Raw genomic sequence first — 6,496 nt, 5'->3', positions numbered from 1 at the left:
TAGTTGGTGCAAGAACCACATCACACAGAGGATGCAGCAGACGATGTAGTGATCATACAAATTATTTACCTATCTTACATGTTTCAGTTTTATTTTTGGAAAGGGACTAAGAGAGGGTTCAAATTGGAGGACATGCATGGAACTTCTACATGTGGTAAATGGTTAGTGATTTACGTCATTACTTCAAACTTATGTTGTCTCTTTATTTTATTTTTGTCTGTCTAATTCACTACTACATATTTGCCATTTAGTAACACATGTATGTAACGAAGAAAAAAATTGTTACTATTTAACCAATTTTAAAAACATTTTTAAAGAAGTGTTACCGGCGTAACACTATTTTCGGTGTGAGGCAAAAACATGCATTGCGAACCCACCATATAGCACAATATTTTTTTGGGTAGTGATATCACTGTTTTTAATTAATACAAGACATTATTTTTTGATGCAATATTATATTTTTTTAAATCTTTTCTCAATTTCTCAATTCCACCACTATACAGAGAATATTAGGGTTCTCTCCTTCATCGTCCAAATCTTCAATCAAAAATCACAAATCGATTCAACTCCTCAGATCTTCCACTATATTTTTTTAAATCTTTTCCCAATTTCTCAATTCCACCACTATACAGAGAATATTAGGGTTCTCTCCTTCATCGTCCAAATCTTCAATCAAAAATCACAAATCGATTCAACTCCTCAGATCTTCCACGCAATTTGAACAAATCATTGGTGCCTTCATCATCTTCAATCAAATTCACATTCATTCACCGACCATCGCATTCCTCCACCATCGAGTTCCAATCCTCTCCACAGTCGAGTTTCACCACTTCATCTTTAGTGATTGAGCTTCACCGACAAATCTCACACCGTTATTCATCCTTCTCACCCTCCACCGTAACACATTCTCAAAACGTCGGGCTTCACACTTCACCGATCGAGCTTCATAGTCGTGTATCTTTGGAACTTTATCATCCAACTTCACATTGCAGATCGAATTCCACAAATCCTTTTTCCTCTTTCATGCACAGGTAACACTGCTCAAATTTTTCCTCCGTTTAGCATTTTCCACGCTTTCGATTTTGATTTCGCTTATATTTCATCATATCTTCGATCCATGCTTGTTCATTGTGATTGAGCTTTGAATTTTGCTAAGGTTTGATGATTTGAATCAATGAAATTTGACTCTATTTTGCAATCATGTACCAAAGTTGACTTTGTTGTTGTGTTGCATAAGAAGTGTTCGATGATTTTACTCAAAGAAATTTGCCTAACTTGACTTTGTCATTGTGTTGCGTATAAAGTGTTTGATAATTTGACTCAATGAAATTTGACTCTCTAATCGTGGGTATCTCTTGAAAATCCTTTGCAATTTGTGTTTAGTGATCCTAATATTTTATTGCATTGATATTAATGAGAAATTAGGATTGAATAATATTGATTTTGTGTTAATTAGAGGTACATATCTATGATTTATGAGCTTTGCCTTTGAGATTTTTTGCATGGTTATTTGTTAATTTGTTAGTATCCTTAACCAATAGTGAGGCATATGCTATGATTATTATGAACTTATGAGTTACTTTCACATTGTTTAATGTAGAATGAATTTAAATGGCGGCGGTAATTTATTATGAGTTTATTTGACATTGCTCTCGTGAATCAGAGGTATAGAGATGTCAAAGTGGTATAGATTTTTTTTTTAAACAAAGGGAATGCAACCTGGGAGGGGGCACAAGTAGTGGAACCAAGAGATAAAAGTAGGAAGGTATGAATATATTTATAGATAAGTAAATTACATGATTTTGGTAGTTGTTTTGATTAATTCCAGTCTCTATTGTTTCATATCTTGATTGTTTCGTTGATGAATTGTAAAATTTGTACCTGAAAATATCGATTTACCTTGTTCTGTTCTGGATAATTACCTATAGGTGAAGATTTATTGTTTCATATCTTGATTGTTTTATATTTTATGTGCGTGTGTGGTAATTGAATTGTGGTAATTGCTACTAAGTGTATTTTTGTTATAATTGGGAATAAATTAATGAGTACACTAGGAAATGGTGGCCGGAAAAAAAACTGATTAGTGTAGAAAAAGTGATTTTATATTTATTTAATTAGATTTGTTAAGGAGGGTTGGATTTTAGGTTAATTGGTGTAGAAATATTGAGAAAAGATTGTCGTTGTGGTGGAAATAAATTGAGGTAACTATCCTGAGTTGGTTATTTTTGAGAAGAGAATGCATATGGAGGTTTATGTTATTGAGGGAAAATTGTTGCCGGTGTGGTTGAAACGAATTGAGGTATTTATAAAAGTTGATGGTTCTTGAGAAGAGGGAATTAGGGTGGATTTTGGGGAATTTACGCGAACGGTTTATAATATGTATCTTGAATTGAAGATAGGCTCAAACGACCTCACCTAACGGTTTGTTGGTTTTTTAATTCAGACTAGGTAGTGATCTTCATATATGTTTTGAGGAGAATTTCTTTAGTGTTTATCCTGAGTCTGTAAGTCGTTGTCTGGGAGGAGGAAACACTTGTGTACATTCGTCCGAGGCTGATTTCATTCTGTGATGCTGCTGCACTTGTAAGGTAATTATGCAGCTTTGGGGACTCCATAATGTTTGGAAAGGTGAATGGTCAAATTCTTGCTTGGATCTGCATCTTATGTCTGTGGGGGCTGCTTGTGCAATGGTTTCATGCATGGTTGCTCAATTTGCATAGTACTTTATTTAAAGGCTCTGAACTACCTAAGATTGTAAGGTATTGATTTTTCACCCCTAAGATTTTTGTTTTGTTTTAATTTGATTGGATTAATGAGAGGATTAGAGTATTGATCATAATTTTAATTTTTGTTTTGCAGCATTTTAACTGGCTGGGGTAAACACATCAAAGTGATGGGTAATGGAACTTTGAAAAAGGCTGTTGAAGCACTCCTTGATAGAATGGGATCACCCTTTAGAGTTGCTGATGGAAATTTAGGAAGATTAGTATCTACTGGAGATTTGGTGGCTACTTGGCTGAACCAACCTGGCATTTACAATTTGCTTGTTCTGCATGATGTCATTAATCATTCTCAAGCTTCTGGTCCATCTCATGATAATCCAGCTCTTAAAAATAAGATTGATACAAGCTATGACATTTCAGATTCAATGTGTATGGTGTCTGATATGTGTCGATGTTCGCCACTAACAAATATAATATGATCACATTTAATTTTTTTTTCTTTGAAATTATTGCCTCTGTGGGAGCGTAGTGTTTGGTATTTTTGTCAATGTTTTATAGGAAACAAGTCGCTTATTACTTCATAGTTTATATAAAGTTCTTCGATTCAAAGTCTTGTATTTCTTTTTGCAGTGTCTTGTAGTATTGCCCTGTTAAGTAGGGATTGTTTTTTTTAATGAATAATACTAGTTTGCTCCATTTGATCCTTGTTCTTCTCCTTTCTTCCTTGTTCTTCTCTTCTTTCTTCAATATAATCTCATTATTTTATTGCAAGATTTAAGAGTTGTACATGAAAGTTCCCTAGTTAGCATGACAAAAAAAAATGAATTCAATGCAAGAAGAAATTCTTGATTGAAATACAGAGAAATCATGTAAAATGATCTTTCATTTATAATGTGATGTATAAATATTCATCGAACACTTTAGACTTGGAAGGAAGGCGTGTCTGTTGTCCCATACAGATAGAACACCAATACGTGTCATTTCATCAAATCATTTCCATTTTCTCATATCATTATTGTTGTTTATGTGTCGTTGTCGATGTTGTGTCTAGTGTCTAAGTTCATATTTCATTGTTTAAAGATCAACTAGATTAGAAAACCCTAGATGGATTTGTATGTAGCAATATTTTTTATTACAAAGAAGATTGGAGCCCAAAAGAGAAGAAAACTACACTGAAATCAAACGAGGGATCAAAATCCCTACAACATTAGCCGAAACGAAATCACTAAATTGTATCACACAAGAATCATAATAAACAATATCTCCATTCATAGAGCTTCCAAAGTTTGCTAAAGCACATATTGGTTGGATTCCCTGTAGGAGTGCTTCACCACTACCTTCCAATCAAGATTAATCAATCTAATTATACACTCAAAGACCTTCCAATCGGACTCCCATTTCCATTATTGTTGATACAATTAGCAACAACTAAGGAATCTACATTCACCTCAACTGCTAAAAACTCCATCCTTCTAGCAATTTGAGACCTTCAAACACTCCCCAAAGCTCAAACACATACGCCCAACACTTCCCAATTAACATATTGTTATGTTTTGTGCTGAGGGGGGTGTGTGGTTGCTAAGCTGCTGTGGAGATCATTTTGTTTTTCATTTTGACTTCTAAGATGTGTGTAATTTCATGCACAAATTTGGCTGCAAATACGGATAAGCAAATTGTGATGCTCCAGGAGACACCTCACAAGATACCTGAAGGACACTAGGAATAAAGATACATATTGACATGTCAATATTATGGACTGAAAGTGAAGCTCTTGAATACTAACATAAGCAGTTGGACTTTTATTTCAAGTTTCATTTTGAAGTTGATAGTGTCATTTCTTGAAATTCTGTATTACAAAGAATCAAAACACATTAATAAACAACTTTTGAAGTTACAAAGCTTTCATAATTTCAAAAAAATTGAATGTTTCAAAAAGTATAGCTCTGTGATCAAGACGCCTGTTTTTAGGATACATAATGTTCCAAAGCTTTTGAAGTTGGTTTGTTGATTTTCCACTGTAGCAGGTTGATATTGATGTCCTTCAACAATTGTAACAATTATAAATGGCACAGCAAGTGCAAGTTTTCACACAATGCTCTTTTATTAATGGCATAACAAATTGCAGATTCATCGAATTAATTGTTTTCTCTATATATTAAGAACTTTTAGATAAATATATTCTTCTCTATTGAATGTTTACTTGTAGTGTCATACAATTCAGTAAAAACATTGCTAGAGCATGCCAAACATAGTGAAAAGCCATAAGCAAGGAAAATCAGATATTTCCTCTCTCACATAAACAATAGGAACTGAAAAATATGAATTGAAATTCTTTGAAACTGAATGCTATTGTTATTTTATCCAATGCACAGAAAGAGCCAAACTACAGTTCTTAGACTATTCTAAGGTCTAAGATTAATAAAAAAAGCTATACAAGATATTAAAGCAATAATCATTATTTGTGAATGAATTAAACTAAACTAAACATAGTCACCATTAACATGAATGATTTGACCATTAACCCATTCAGAAGCATCGGTAGCTAAAAAGCCAACAACAGGAGCAACATCTTTAGTCTCACCAACTCTCTTCTTCAGTTTTCTTCACCATCTCCTCCGTTTTCCCATCAAAAAAACATCTCCATTGCTATTGGTCCCGGTGCCACGCAATTTGTTGTAATCCCCGTTCCCTTCAACTCCTTTGCCAGAATCTTCGTCATGGTTTCCACAGCCGCCTTCGACGCTGTGTAAGCTCCCATGCGAATCTTCAACGCTGCCACCAAGGACGATGTCAGCAGTATGATTCTCCCTCCTCTTCCCCGCTTCAAACGATTGCCCGCTTCCTTCGCGAAGAGAAACGCTCCTCTTGTGTTCACGTTCATGATACGGCCGAAGCTTCAATGGTTGTGTTTGCTATGGTAGGGTACTTGGCGTCGAGGACGCCGACTAAGTTAACCAGTATATGAACCGGAGATTTGAAGGCTTCTTCGGCGGAGTTCAAGAGAGACTTCAAACCTTCCGGATCAGACACGTCAGCACGGACGGTGATGGCTCGTAGAGTGGTTTGGTTAGCGTTGATCTCGGCAGCGACTGAGTTGGCTTGATTGGAATTGGAATTGTAGTTGATGACGAGCCTTGCGCCGAGTGAAGCAAGGTGAAGTGCGATCTCTTTTCCGATTCCGCGGGAGGAACCGGTGACGATTGCAACTCGGTCTTGAAGAGGTGACGAAGCCATGTGTGGTTCTTAACTGATATCGCTCTCTCTCTCTCTGTATTTCGTACCTGTGGTTTTCATTGAGTTCTGGGGTGTGCATATATAGTGGACTCAGTTTTTTGACAAAATATAGTGAACTTAGTTATCTTCCCATGTATTTGATTCATGTTTTTAGTTGAGAAAAAATTTCACTTCTTCATTAGATTTAATTCTACTAAACTTAATATCATTCCTTTGTTTTATTGTAATCTTAGCTATATCATGATCTGAAATCTCTATTGTCGGAGGACAGTTTGTCGCAGCGCCCATTCAAGATCAGATGTTTTTTTTAAAGATAATTTGTATATTTCTTCGCCATATACAATGTGCTTTGTTTGCTCGATCATTTGTAATAATAAACTCATTTGTAATTTGTATATTTCTTCGCCATATACAATGTGCTTAATTTTTTAGATCAGTATTAGTTTAATTTAGTAGTGCCAAAGTTGATGTATTTAGTTAAATTCGGCAATTCCCTATAACCAAAAAAACATCAAACAAAATTGATGTATTTGGTTTAA

The 6,496-nt window shown here is 35.0% G+C and overlaps 1 long non-coding RNA gene and 1 pseudogene across 1 annotated transcript; one reads left to right on the top strand and one right to left on the bottom strand.

The window, feature by feature from the left end:
* Positions 1-443: 443 nt before the first annotated feature.
* LOC146915301 (uncharacterized) lies at positions 444-3,424 on the top strand. Its single transcript, XR_015013302.1, has 4 exons — positions 444-1,031; positions 1,601-1,765; positions 2,444-2,759; positions 2,860-3,424. It is a non-coding gene; the product is annotated as an uncharacterized LOC146915301 (long non-coding RNA).
* A 1,779-nt stretch (positions 3,425-5,203) lies between these two features.
* LOC146915300 (NADPH-dependent aldehyde reductase-like protein, chloroplastic pseudogene) lies at positions 5,204-5,969 on the bottom strand (annotated as a pseudogene).
* Between the last annotated feature and the right edge of the window lie 527 nt (positions 5,970-6,496).

The sequence above is a fragment of the Medicago sativa genome, chromosome 6 (assembly GCF_051527215.1).
Source record: "Medicago sativa cultivar Bolivia chromosome 6, Bolivia_mono, whole genome shotgun sequence".
In the NCBI taxonomy this organism is placed as follows: domain Eukaryota; kingdom Viridiplantae; phylum Streptophyta; class Magnoliopsida; order Fabales; family Fabaceae; genus Medicago; species Medicago sativa.
Note: the sequence above shows the minus strand (reverse complement) of the source record. Positions and strands in the feature narration are given on the sequence as shown.